The 14745-nt window shown below is 47.5% G+C and overlaps 1 protein-coding gene across 2 annotated transcripts in view; it reads right to left on the bottom strand.

The window, feature by feature from the left end:
- The window catches only part of GALNT7 (polypeptide N-acetylgalactosaminyltransferase 7), a 364753-nt gene that overhangs the window by 201962 nt on the left and 148046 nt on the right, over nt 1-14745 (bottom strand). The gene's annotated exons all lie outside the window — the stretch shown is intronic.

The following is a 14745-nucleotide window of genomic DNA, read 5'->3' as shown; positions in this document are numbered from 1 at the left end:
GGGTCGACACCAGAATGGATGCCTTTATTTGTGGAATTACGGGATAGCGTCAACTCGCTTAAGCAGTCGTTTGACGACATGAGGCGGCCGGACAATCAATTAGTGCCTGTCCAGGCGCCTCAAACACCGTCAGGGGCTGTGAAACGCCCTTTGCCTCAGTCGGTCGACACAGACCCAGACACAGGCACTGATTCCAGTGGTGACGGTGACGAATCAACCGTATTTTCCAGTAGGGCCACACGTTATATGATTTTGGCAATGAAGGAGGCGTTACATTTAGCTGATACTACAGGTACCACTAAACAGGGTATTATGTGGGGTGTGAAAAAACTACCTATAGTTTTTCCTGAATCAGAAGAATTAAATGACGTGTGTGATGAAGCGTGGGTTGCCCCTGATAAAAAGCTGATAATTTCAAAGAAATTATTGGCATTATACCCTTTCCCGCCAGAGGTTAGGGAGCGCTGGGAAACACCTCCTAGGGTGGACAAGGCGCTAACACGCTTATCTAAACAAGTGGCGTTACCCTCTCCTGAGACGGCCGCACTTAAAGATCCATCAGATAGGAGGATGGAAAATATCCAAAAAAGTATATACACACATGCAGGTGTTATACTACGACCAGCTATAGCGACTGCCTGGATGTGCAGTGCTGGGGTAGTTTGGTCAGAGTCCCTGATTGAAAATATTGATACCCTGGACAGGGACAATATTTTACTGTCGTTAGAACAAATAAAGGATGCATTTCTTTATATGCGTGATGCACAGAGGGATATCTGCACACTGGCATCACGGGTAAGTGCTATGTCCATTTCGGCCAGAAGAGCTTTATGGACGCGACAGTGGACAGGCGATGCGGATTCAAAACGGCATATGGAAGTTTTGCCGTATAAAGGGGAGGAGTTATTTGGAGTCGGTCTATCAGATTTGGTGGCCACGGCTACAGCCGGGAAATCCACCTTTCTACCTCAAGTCACTCCCCAACAGAAAAAGGCACCGACTTTTCAACCGCAGCCCTTTCGTTCCTTTAAAAATAAGAGAGCAAAGGGCTATTCATATCTGCCACGAGGCAGAGGTCGAGGGAAGAGACAGCAACAGGCAGCTCCTTCCCAGGAACAGAAGCCCTCCCCGGCTTCTACAAAAGCCTCAGCATGACGCTGGGGCTTCTCAAGCGGACTCGGGGACGGTGGGCGGTCGTCTCAAAAATTACAGCGCGCAGTGGGCTCACTCGCAGGTAGATCCCTGGATCCTGCAGATAATATCTCAGGGGTACAGGTTAGAATTAGAGACAGATCCACCTCGCCGTTTCCTGAAGTCTGCTTTACCAACGTCCCCCTCCGAAAGGGAGACGGTTTTGGAAGCCATTCACAAGCTGTACTCTCAGCAGGTGATAGTCAAGGTACCTCTTCTACAACAAGGGAAGGGGTATTATTCCACTCTATTTGTGGTACCGAAGCCGGATGGCTCGGTAAGGCCTATTCTAAATCTGAAGTCTTTGAACCTGTACATAAAGAAGTTCAAGTTCAAGATGGAGTCACTCAGAGCAGTGATAGCGAACCTGGAAGAAGGGGACTTTATGGTATCCTTGGACATCAAGGATGCGTATCTCCACGTTCCAATTTACCCCTCACACCAGGGGTACCTCAGGTTCGTTGTACAAAACTGTCACTATCAGTTTCAGACGCTGCCGTTTGGTTTGTCCACGGCACCTCGGGTCTTTACAAAGGTAATGGCCGAGATGATGATTCTTCTTCGAAGAAAAGGCGTATTAATTATCCCATACTTGGACGATCTCCTAATAAGGGCAAGGTCCAGAGAACAGCTAGAGATGGGATTAGCACTATCTCAAGAGGTGCTAAAGCAGCACGGATGGATTCTGAATATTCCAAAATCCCAATTAATGCCGACAACTCGTCTGCTGTTCCTAGGGATGATTCTGGACACGGTTCAGAAAAAGGTTTTTCTTCCCGAGGAAAAAGCCAAGGAGTTATCCGACCTGGTCAGGAACCTCCTAATACCAGGAAAGGTGTCTGTACATCAATGCACAAGAGTCCTGGGAAAAATGGTGGCTTCTTACGAAGCAATTCCATTCGGCAGATTCCATGCAAGAATTTTCCAAAGGGATCTGTTGGACAAATGGTCAGGGTCGCATCTTCAGATGCACCTGCGGATAACCCTGTCTCCAAGGACAAGGGTATCTCTTCTGTGGTGGTTGCAGAGGGCTCATCTATTGGAGGGCCGCAGATTCGGCATACAGGATTGGATCCTGGTGACCACGGACGCCAGCCTGAGAGGCTGGGGAGCAGTCACACAAGGAAGAAACTTCCAGGGAGTGTGGTCGAGCCTGGAAAAGTCTCTTCACATAAACATTCTGGAACTAAGAGCAATCTACAATGCTCTAAGCCAGGTGGAACCTCTGCTTCAAGGAAGACCGGTGTTGATCCAGTCGGACAACATCACGGCAGTCGCCCATGTAAACAGACAGGGCGGCACAAGAAGCAGGAGTGCAATGGCAGAAGCTGCCAGGATCCTTCGCTGGGCGGAGAATCACGTGATAGCACTGTCAGCAGTGTTCATCCCGGGCGTGGACAACTGGGAAGCAGACTTCCTCAGCAGACACGATCTTCACCCGGGAGAGTGGGGACTTCATCCAGAAGTTTTCCACATGCTAATAAACCGTTGGGAAAGACCAATGGTGGACATGATGGCGTCTCGCCTCAACAAAAAACTGGACAGGTATTGCGCCAGGTCAAGAGATCCGCAGGCAATAGCTGTGGACGCGCTGGTAACACCTTGGGTGTACCAGTCGGTGTATGTGTTTCCTCCTCTGCCTCTCATACCAAAGGTATTGAGAATCATATGGCAAAGCGGAGTAAGAACGATACTAGTGGCTCCGGATTGGCCAAGAAGGTCTTGGTACCCGGAACTTCAAGAGATGGTCACGGACGATCCGTGGCCTCTACCTCTGAGAAGGGACCTGCTTCAACAGGGTCCCTGCCTCTTTCAAGACTTACCGCGGCTGCGTTTGACGGCATGGCGGTTGAACGCCAGATCCTAAAAGGAAAAGGCATTCCAGAAGAAGTCATTCCTACCTTGATTAAGGCAAGAAAGGAAGTCACCGCGAAGCATTATCACCGCATTTGGCGGAAATATGTTGCGTGGTGCGAGGATCGGAGTGCTCCGACGGACAAATTTCGGCCCTGTCAATATTCTTCCAAAAAGAATTGGCCTCAGTCCCTGAGGTCCAGACTTTTGTCAAAGGAGTACTGCATATACAGCCTCCTGTGGTGCCTCCGGTGGCACCGTGGGATCTAAATGTAGTTTTAGATTTCCTCAAATCCCATTGGTTTGAACCACTAAAAAATGTGGATTTGAAATATCTCACATGGAAAGTGACTATGTTACTGGCCCTGGCTTCCGCCAGGAGAGTATCTGAACTGGCGGCTTTATCTTATAAAAGCCCTTATTTAATTTTCCATTCGGATAGGGCAGAGCTGCGGACGCGTCCGCATTTTCTCCCTAAGGTGGTATCAGCGTTTCACCTGAACCAGCCTATTGTAGTGCCTGCGGCTACAAGCGACTTGGAGGACTCCAAGTTGTTGGATGTTGTCAGAGCTTTAAAAATATACATTTCAAGGACGGCTGGAGTCAGAAAATCTGACTCGCTGTTTATACTGTATGCACCCAACAAGTTGGGTGCGCCTGCTTCTAAGCAGTCGATTGCTCGTTGGATTTGTAACACAATTCAACTTGCACATTCTGTGGCAGGCCTGCCACAGCCTAAATCTGTTAAGGCCCATTCCACAAGGAAGGTGGGCTCATCTTGGGCGGCTGCCCGAGGGGTCTCGGCATTACAACTCTGCCGAGCAGCTACGTGGTCAGGGGAGAACACGTTTGTAAAATTCTACAAATTTGATACCCTGGAAAAAGAGGACCTGGAGTTCTCTCATTCGGTGCTGCAGAGTCATCCGCACTCTCCCGCCCGTTTGGGAGCTTTGGTATAATCCCCATGGTCCTTTCAGGAACCCCAGCATCCACTAGGACGATAGAGAAAATAAGAATTTACTTACCGATAATTCTATTTCTCGGAGTCCGTAGTGGATGCTGGGCGCCCATCCCAAGTGCGGATTATCTGCAATACTTGTACATAGTTATTGTTAACTAATTCGGGTTATTGTTTAGGGAGCCATCTTTCAGAGGCTCCTCTGTTATCATACTGTTAACTGGGTTTAGATCACAAGTTGTACGGTGTGATTGGTGTGGCTGGTATGAGTCTTACCCGGGATTCAAAATCCTCCCTTATTGTGTACGCTCGTCCGGGCACAGTACCTAACTGGAGTCTGGAGGAGGGTCATAGGGGGAGGAGCCAGTGCACACCACCTGATCTGGAAAAGCTTTACTTTTTGTGCCCTGTCTCCTGCGGAGCCGCTATTCCCCATGGTCCTTTCAGGAACCCCAGCATCCACTACGGACTCCGAGAAATAGAATTATCGGTAAGTAAATTCTTATTTTTGCAGCACTGCAATCAGATAGTCGCCGCCTCTAGGGGAGTGTATTTTCGCTTTGCAAGTATGCAAACGCTTGTGCAGCCGAGCAGTACAAAAACAGTTTGTGCAGTTCCTGAGTAGAGCTGAACTTACTCCGCCGCTGCGATCACTTCAGCCTGTCCGGTCCCGGAATTGACGTCAGACACCTGCCCTGCAAACGCTTGGACACGCCTGCGTTTTTTTAACCACTCCCTGAAAACGGTCAGTTGACACCCACAAACGCCATCTTCCTGTCAATCTCCTTGCGATCGGCTGTGTGAATGGATTCTTCGTTAAATCCATCGCCCAGCACGGATCCGCTTTGTACCCATACGACGCGCCTGCACATTGCAGCGCATACGCAGTAGTGACCTGATCACTACGCAGCGAAAAAACAGCAGCGTGCGATCAGGTCGGAATGACCCCCTTTACTACTTAGGTGCCTGCAGCTACTTGTGAGGGATCCAAAGATCCCTCTCCAGTGATATTGTAGCCCATGGACTACAACTCCTAACCTAAGCTTTTCTGAATTTGGGAAATAAGGGCAGACTGCAGTCCCCTGTTAAATAAATGGGAACTGCAGACTGCAGTATTATGCTGCCTTTAGATCGCAAATGCCGGATCCCACCCGGTAAGAGAAACGTGTCCTTACCGGGTGGGATCCGGCATTTGCGCTCCTTTGCTGGCTTTCCGACCCGGCAATATACCGGGTCGGTTGCCATAGCAGCGGGGGGTGCAGCAGGGGCGGGGGTGGAGGCGGCGCTGGGAGATGAGCTCATCTCCTGCGCCGCCTCTCCCTATGCTGTGAATGGGAGCCGTGTCGCATCGGAACGGCTCCCATTCACACTGCACCTGACCCAGTGTTCAACCCGGTAATAACCCTTCTTTTTTACCGGGTTGAATTACCGGGTCAGGCGACCCGCTAATTCACCAAAGGAGCTTTCACATCGCACACTGACCCGTTTCGACACGGCAATATGCCGTGTCGATATCGGGTTATTTGTGCGATGTGAAAGGGGTATTAGTTTGCCTAACACGGAAGATATCTCAATTGCTTCTGCATACTTTGCAGGGTAAATTATATTATTAAACAGGCTTCTAAGGGGCCAATGTACTAATAATCACGGCAGTGCCACGATTATTAATAGTCTGTCTTGTGACACGTTAATTTTTTACAAATATGCCCCAGCTATGTAGTAACTGTAACCGCTATCCCTGTGATTTACACTGCCGGCATACTGGAGGAGTCTCTTATATCTGTGAGAGACTCCTTCTGAGCAGATGACACTACGCATGTGCATACACACAGATTTTGTATCTGGACAGAGGCTACTGTGAATATGCTTCCATAGGTATATAGCCGTTTATGCCAACGGACCAAACTCTGAAAGGCTTTGCTAGTAGTCGGACCATAGTCCCCACTGATTATAATGGGAACTGAGATCTGCAGCGATAATGAGCTTTTTACAGGAGATTCCTGTGAAGTCTCCTGCATTAGGCTATTAGGACATAGTGAGAATACATTAAGTAATGCAACTGCATCATTTTATGAAAAATGGGCTTGATAAATAGGCCCCTAAGTGAGGAATGGTATTGGTAAAAAAACAAAAACAGATTTCTGTGGCTAAAATAATCAGGAATTTGCTTTGATAGAACTATGGCCAGACGGATAATGAAAGCAAGTGTGAAATGTATCCTTTACACTTGAATCTGGAGATGAATAAATCACTCGCTGTTGCATGCAAAAGGTGACTACAAAAAGAACAGTTTGCTGGCTCAGTGCAAGCTCGACTACAGGCCAGTCCTTCAGGGATTGATGGAGGAGGTCGCAGGTGACATTCATTATAAATAGAGAAGAAACCTAGATAACCAAGCGAACACTGTTAGTTACAAGTAGGCAGGTTGTAGAAGCAAAGGGGCACATAACCAGCAGGAATAAAATATGCAGCCCACGCTTTCATAGGCAACATTGTAAGGACGTAACCGAATGAGGTGCCTGTGCGGCCTAGCAGTAAATATTGCGTCCTTGATCCTGCTGAGCAAGCTATAAATAGGTGAGACAGTCCCAATGTCACAGCATTACGCTGCTGATTCAGCTCTATGACAGGCAGCCAGCAGTAACAAGTGTGCAGGCATTTGCAAAACAAAATCTTATTATTAACCCCTATTGTGCCATCCAAAGTGCTCCTAAATAACCCCTGCAGAGTACTTCTTACCTGTGTAGGTAACATAATAAAGCAGATAGTGTTTCTTACGCCCCACATTCTCCACCTTCATGACAGTAAAGGGCTGTGGAACCTGAGGACTACAGTGCCGATTTGTAACAAGCAAGAAATCTAATTACACTTCACATGGCGGAGGTCACAAAACGCTTTTGTAGTAATCCACCTCACAAATTGCTTCATAAATATTTACGGAGCAGAGCCGAACGTCTGTATGCCATTACTAGCCCTGTACTTTCACACACAGAACTGTCTAGCATTCGTGGGAGAAACATCTAAATAATATACACTGCTTCTTGGGAAACCCAATACACTATTTCTCTTACGTCCTAGAGGATGCTGGGGTTCCATTTAGTACCATGGGGTATAGACGGGTCCTTTGGGAGCCACTGGCACTTTAAGAGTTTAACAGTGTGGGCTGGCTCCTCCCTCTCTGTCCCTCCTACCAGACTCAGTTTAGAAAATGTACCTGGAGGAGCCGGTCACACTTAGGGGAGTTCCTAGAAGTTTTCTTAGTTTTATTGTTTTCTAGAGTTTGTTATGTTACAGGCAGGCTGCTGGCAACAGCCTCCCTGCTCCATGGGACTTGGGGGGGAAAGTAGGGTCCAACCCTTGAGATTAATGGCCCCTATCTCCAGACAGGACACTGAGCTCCTGAGGGTGATGATCGTTAGCCGCCCGAGGCGACCGCTCACTTCCTCAGCATGCCGCCACCCCCTAACAGAGCCAGAAGAGAGAAGAGTGGTGAATCTGACGCCAGAGTCCCGGTAAGCAGGTCCCCGGCGAGAATGGCGGCACAAGGGTGGGAGCGCAGCTCTGACGGGCTGTACTCCGGAAGGCTCAGCGCCACACTGTGTACGGCGCTGTGAGGGGTGTCCTGGGCCAGCGCGATACCCTACACTGGTCAAACTTAGCTTTCAAGGTCTAACCCACTGTTTGCTGCAAAAATTACCTCAGGCCAGTATAATGTCTAAGTATGGGAAGACGGAGCTTCTACAGGGGGCGGAGCTTCTCATCAGAGCTGATCCAGCTCTAACCAGCGCCATTTTCTCCCTGCAGACACACGCTGACAGGGAACGCTGTCCTCCATATAACTACACTGAGGTAAAAGGTGTTATAAAAGGGGGGAGTGATATTTTGTACCAGCTACCCTGTTAAGGTTACGCTAGTCAGCGTGGGTTTTATCTTTATAAAAGCCTGTAAGGGCGCGCTGTGGCTGGCTTCTTGTGCTCTGTGACTCTCTGAAGATATTCTGGGGGGGGGAGGAACTGTGTTGACATTTTCCTATGTATGTGTAATCCACTTTACCATGTTAAAGGGACTTTGTCCTGTACTGCAGAATGTATATCTTCTCCTGGGGAGTCTATACCATGCTCAAAACTGTACACATCTCAGGCTTCGGTGGCAGTTTCCCCTAGGGTGGCCTCCATAAGGTGTACTTTAAGAATATATCGTTTCCAATATATCCCATACGAAGTAGAAGCCGCAGTTTTGAGAAAAGTGGGGTTTCAAATCCCACTGCTGTGCCTCTCACCCCAACTCCGTACCCTAGAAAGCATACACTTGCCCATATAATGCATATATATGAGGGGTCCAACATATGTTTGAGGCTATTAGGGATGAGGAATATTATTATATTATATAATGAATGCCTTCCCACTGTGTAGGGCGTTAAACTCCTAATTTGAGAAAACCTGAGTACACGCTGAGTTATTATCCACATCCCTATAGAGTGTCTAAATTGTCAAATATGGTTGTCTTACCTGTCCCTGGTACAACCTCCATAAAGGCTGATCACCTATTGAGACTAATCTCTAATACTGTACACTGCTGCAGGGGTGACTCTGAGACCCACTTTTGCGTACATCTCTGGGGCTATTGTAACGTGGTCAGGCTCCTTACTTGATGATTTAGATTCTATGTGTAGAAGTGACTTGTACTTGTTTCTATGTCACATACAGGATTCTACAGGCTTCACGGCGAGACACCATGAAGGAGATTGACCTGCATAATGCAGGGACCACTGCTCTGGCAGTTTTGACACACAGGGGACGGTGGCTACACAAATGGACTGTGGATACAGAATCCGAGTAAGGTATGAAAGGTCCGCCCTTCACAGGTAAGACCCTGTTGGGACGCACAGGATACGTAATTATCCATGTCAACTGCGGGTAAGTCGGTATGTCTTCCCTCCGCAGCTGCACAGACCAGGAAATTATATCCTACACTGCAATTCCTTCGAACATGATTCCATATATTCCTCCACTTCCTTTAGAAGATGTTGGAGAAATCCAGAAAACCTGCGCCGCCATGTTCCCAGGGACAGATTTAAAATTTGGCCTTTTTCAAACCCTTCGGGTTTGTCGGTGGACTTCACTGCCTGGGGATCAGGCAGGTGGGAGCGAGACTAAAGAGATTCAGTAACACATCTGGGCAATATCCTGCCTAGACCCCTGGAAACCGTTGGGTTGCCCAGGGGTGCAGACTAGAATTTCTAGTATTCCCGACTCACAGATTAATCAAATCGGGCTTACTAGCTTCTCAGGCGGAAAGACTACTGCTGGAAGCTATCATATCATTTGTCAAACCAATGTCATTATTCCAGTTCCACCTCATTTACGTAACAGGGGTTACTATTCAAACCTGGGGTCATTGATTCCCTACTGGTGGCTGTTCAATTAAGGATGGAGTCTGGGAGTGGTGATCTCTGCACGAGATGTAGAGGAATTCCTGGTATCCCGGGATATCAGGGGTGCGTACTTCACATTCCAATCTGGCCGCCTCTCTAGGCCTATCTAAGGTTGCACTACAACTATGTCACTTCCAGTTCCAAACACTGAGCTTGGCTTCTACGCAACACCGGGGGTGTTCATCAGGGCCATGGCAGCCTTTATACTCCCGCTCCACAAACCAGGAGTGGACATAATTCCATATCTGGGCGACCTTAACATCCTCCAGGGAGATGTTGTTACGGAGTGTTGCTCTCTCAAATCAACTGTCCCGAGATCTCGGGTGGATCCTGAAGCTTCCAATTTTGCTTTTGAAGTCAATAAGGAGGCGTTCCTTCCTGGGGATGATTCTCAACACGGAAGTGCAGAGGGTGTTTCTACCGGTGAAGAAAGCGTTAGTGAGCCAATCAATGGTCCGGGATGTCCTGATGACAGCCCGGGTATCGGTTCATCAGTGCATTCGCCTTCTGGAGAAGATGGTTGCCTACTAAGAGGCTCGATAGTACGGAAGATTCCTTGCACGGTCTTTCCCACTGGATCTCCTGGTCTTATGGTCAGGATCTCATCTTCACATGCACCAGCGGAAATATGCCTGTTGCCGAAAGCCAGAATTTCACTCCTCTGGTTGCTACAAACTTCTCACCTACTCGAGGGCCGCAGGTTCGGGATTCAGAATTGGATTAATCTAACCAAAGATGCAAGTCTCAGGGGTTGGGAAGCAGTCGCTCAGGGGGAAAACTTCCAAGGAAAGCGGTCAGTTCAGGTATCTATCCTTCCAATAAACATTCCGGATCTGAAGGCCGTGTACAATGACCTTCTACAAGCGACACATCTTCTGTGAGATCAAGCTGTTCAGGTTCAGTCGGACAACGTCACAGCGGTGTCCTACATAAACAGGCAGGGCGGAACGAAGAGCAGGGCTGCAATGTCAGAGAGGACAATAATCCTCCTCTGGGCAGAGAAGCATGCGCGGGTGCTGTCAGCAGTCTTCATTCTGGGAGTGGACAACGGGGAAGCAGACTTACTCAGCAGACACAATCTCCATCCAGGAGAATGTGGCCTCCATCCGGAGGTATTCGCAGAGGTTACTAGCCGATGGGGTGTACCTCAGATAGACATGATGGCCTCTCGCCTCAACGAGAAGCTTCGGAGATTCTGTTCCAGATCAACAGACCCACAAGAAGTGGCGGTGGACGCCCTGGTAACTCCGTGGGTGTCCCAGTCAGAGTATGTGTTCCCTCCACTTCCACTCATCCCATGGATCTCAAGCTAATAAGAAGAACAAGAGTTCAGGTGATTCTCATTGCTCCGGACTGGCCAAGAAGTGCTTGGTACGCGGATCTTCTGGAGTTACTGCTGGAAGATCCGAGGCCTCTTCCTCTTCGCGAGGACCTTCTGCAACATGGGCCGTTCGCTTATAAAGACTTACCATGGCTACGTTTGATGGCATGGAGGTTGAACGCCAGATCTTAGCTCGGAAGGGCATTCCGAACAAAGTCATTCCTACCCTGATACAGACTAGGAAGGGGGTAACGTCTAAACATTACCATCGCAATTGGAAAACGTACATGTCTTGGTGTGAATCCAAGAAGTTTCCTACGGTAAAGTTTCAACTAGGGCGGTTTCGTCTCTTTCTGCAAGCAGGTGTGGTTGCGGGCCTACGCTTGGGCTCCATAAAGGTCCAGATTTTGGCCTTCTCCATTTTTCTTCCAGAAACATTTGTTTGCTCTCACTGAGATTCAAACTTTCTTGATAGGGATTCTGCACATCGAGCCACCCTATGTGCCTCCTACGGCACCTTGGAATCTTAATGTGGTGCTGCAGTTCCTGCAGTCGGATTGGTTCAAGCCTTTACAGGGGGTGGACGTCAAGTTTCTAACTTGGAAGGTGGTCACACTGTTGGCATTGGCATCTGCTCGACGGGTGTCGAAATTGGGGGCATTGCCATGCAAGAGCCCCTACTTGTTTTTCCATGAAGATGGAGCTGAGCTCGGACCGCGTCAGCAATTTCTTCCAAGGGTTGTGTCGGTTTTCATATCATCAACCTGTTGTGGTGCCAGTGGCTACTGACTCCTCAATTACCTCACAGTCCTTGGGTGTTGTGAGGGCTTTGAAAGTTTCTGTGAAGAGGACTTCTCGTCACAGGTAGTCGGACGCTCTGTTTGTCCTTTATGGTCCCAACATGGTTAGGTGTCCTGCTTCTAAGCAGACATTTGCTCGCTGGATTGGATTTACAATCCAGCATACTTATTCTACAACAGGCCTGCCGTGTCCAAGATCTGTTAAAGCCCACTCTACTCGTACAGTGGGTTGTTCCTGGGCAGCTGCCCAGGGTGTCTTGGCTTTACAGCTTTGCCGACCAGCTTCTTGGTCTGAGTCGAATACGTTTGCTGAAGTTCTACAAGTTCGATACTTTGGCATCTGAGGACCTAAAGTTTGGTCACTTCGTTCTGCGGATCCTCAGCACTCTCCCTCCCGTACTGGGAGCTTTGGTACATCCCCATGGTACTAAATGGAACCCCAGCATCCTCTAGGACGTAAGAGAAAATAGGATTTTAATTACCTACCGGTAAATCCTTTTCTCGTAGTCCGTAGAGGATGCTGGGCACCTGCCCAGTGCTTCGTTTTCCTGCGTTGCTACTTGATTAAGTATTGGTTTAGCTGTTGCTGTTCCTCTTTCATGCATGGTTAGCATGGTTGCTTCCTGTTTCATGCTAGATAACATGTTTTCTTCGTGTTGCATGATGGTTGGCATGATTTCTTCATGTTTCATCCTGGTTGGCATGATTTCTTCAGATTTCATCCTGGTTGGCATGATTTCTTCATGTTGTCTGCTGGTTAGCATGGTTTCTTCATGTTACCTGCTGGCTGACATGGTTTCTTCATGTTACCTGCTGGTTGACTTGGTTTCTTCATGTTTCATGCGGTTTTGCATGATTTCTTCATGGTGCATGCTGGTTAGCATGGTTTCTCCATGTTGCATGCTGGTCAGCATGGGTTTTTTTTCCGATTCGGTTTGAGCTGGTCTGTATTTCCTTCTCTCGGGCACAGTTTCTAGACTGAGTCTAGTAGGAGGGGCATAGAGGGAGGAGCCAGCCCACACTGTTAAACTCTTAAAAGTGCCAGTGGCTCCCAAAGGACCCGTCTATACCCCATCGTACTAAATGGAACCCCAGCATCCTCTACGGACTACGAGAAAAGGATTTACCGGTAGGTAATTAAAATCCTATTTTTTTTTTAACCAGGAACAAAACCTCATCTGAACAAAATCTGCTGAACAAAATCCAAAGCACCAATGGTAAAATCCATACATCTATATATACATATAGCGTTATTTTTATCTTCCTGTCCTGGATCTACCCTTTCTGGTCCCAACTCCTCCCATTTACAGGTGTCTTTTTGTTTTTAGTTTGGTTGTCACAGGGATTATTCCAATTTCTATATTTCTTAAGTCTTGCTTTGTTCACAGACAAGAAGATGATATATATGTTTATGTACTCAAGTAACAGCATGATGTATCTATAATCTGGAGTTTTTGACTACCTAATAGTGTTGCGCTTACAGGGACAAACTGGGACTGGAATCCGGCCTTTACACACGCGCTGTAGGCAGCATGCCCCGGTCCCTCTGTATGCCTGCTAAGCAGAGCACCAGGAAGTGCAGCTACTTGTCCATACTTTCAGACCAAACCGGCCTATCAGCAGGGCCGGCTTTACCATTAGGCAGCTTTAGGCGGTTGCCTAGGGGCGCCAGCCCCCGGAGGGCGCCACTGAATTCATCTAGCAAAAAACTGAAGGATCTCTCTGTATGCAGCCTTCTCTTTTTACACCTCTTTTTACACTGTGCTGCCTACTGCTGCTGGTCTAATTAGGTGCAGCCACCACTATCAGGCTGTACCACATAGTGCCTCAGTGCTTCCTCCATGCTGACACGTGTAACATCAAGTCATGTGAGGGCACATAGGAGGCGGATATAATTATGGCTCCCGAGGGGTACCCCGTGGTGGCTCCTCATAGTCCTGACACACCTCCTGCAGGAGAGTTGCAGGTTAGGGGGCACCAGGTTGAAGCTTTGCCTAGGGTGCAGAGAGACCTTGCACCGACCCTGCCTATCAGGTCATCTTGGATGCAACTCTAATTTTTTAGCAGCCAAGGTAGTCGTGTGACATATCAAACAGATGCAGAATTTCATAAGAAACACAATGGTGTTCATCATTGTTTTATATTTATTCATTCACAAGTTTTAACAGTTTTCTTTTGCAGGTACTTTATGTTAAAACTCGATAATGAATAAAGATACATTACAACGAAGAACATCATTGTTTTTCTCATTAAATCATGCATATGTCTGGTATGTCACTTGGCAGTTATAAAGATTAGAGTTGCATCCAAGTAGGCCGACTTCAAGATGGCCGCCATACTGGAGACATATCCTAAAAAGTTTTCCCCCACTCCCATATCATATGTGTAGACACTGGATTAACATCTCTACTCATTTCCTTTTTATAAGTGTGTTTCAACACTTATGGGCCTAGGGTGTATCCACACTTATGCAAATTATATATACAGGGTGGCCCATGATTCCTTCCCAGTAAGGATGCCCAGTACTCCTACATGAGTGTCCTTCAGCAGGACAGGCATCCAGTACTCTTTACTGCAGCTCAACTCCATGGATCTATGGATACAACAGGCAGCTGGCCCTGCCAGGGGGACCACCAATGGACTGCTGAGCAACGACAGCAGTGACTGCAGCAAATCACTTATGAAATGTGCAGAGAGGGATAATCAGGAACATACTGTACTGGGGGGGTTTACTAGTGAGGAACATGATGTCTGTTCAATTACATCTGGTTGTAGTATGATTACATTGTAACCACTATGTTACTAATTTTTGCATCGGAATGGAAACTCATGTTTGCTACATAGAGAAAAAAAATACATTATTACAACAGTAATTACTGTTTTATAACAAAACAGGGATTTTTGATCTCTTAACACAGTGGTTCTCAAACTTTTTTGAATCACGGCACCCTAGAGAATCAGAATTTTTTTCACAGCACCCCTAGGCCAAAAGTTTCTTATTGAGAAATTTAGAAAAGATATTAAATTAAGTAAATTGTGTTTATGTCATCCTTAGGTTTAATTATGTGGTGAGGGACAAGATTTGCTTCTGTTTGTCCACATATTGTATTATTGACAGCCACCAACACTGGTATTTACTATTACACTGACCATAAATAATTTTAATTGGGCTTGGACCACCAACCCA

The sequence above is a fragment of the Pseudophryne corroboree genome, chromosome 1 (genome assembly GCF_028390025.1).
Source record: "Pseudophryne corroboree isolate aPseCor3 chromosome 1, aPseCor3.hap2, whole genome shotgun sequence".
In the NCBI taxonomy this organism is placed as follows: Eukaryota; Metazoa; Chordata; class Amphibia; order Anura; family Myobatrachidae; genus Pseudophryne; species Pseudophryne corroboree.
Note: the sequence above shows the minus strand (reverse complement) of the source record. Positions and strands in the feature narration are given on the sequence as shown.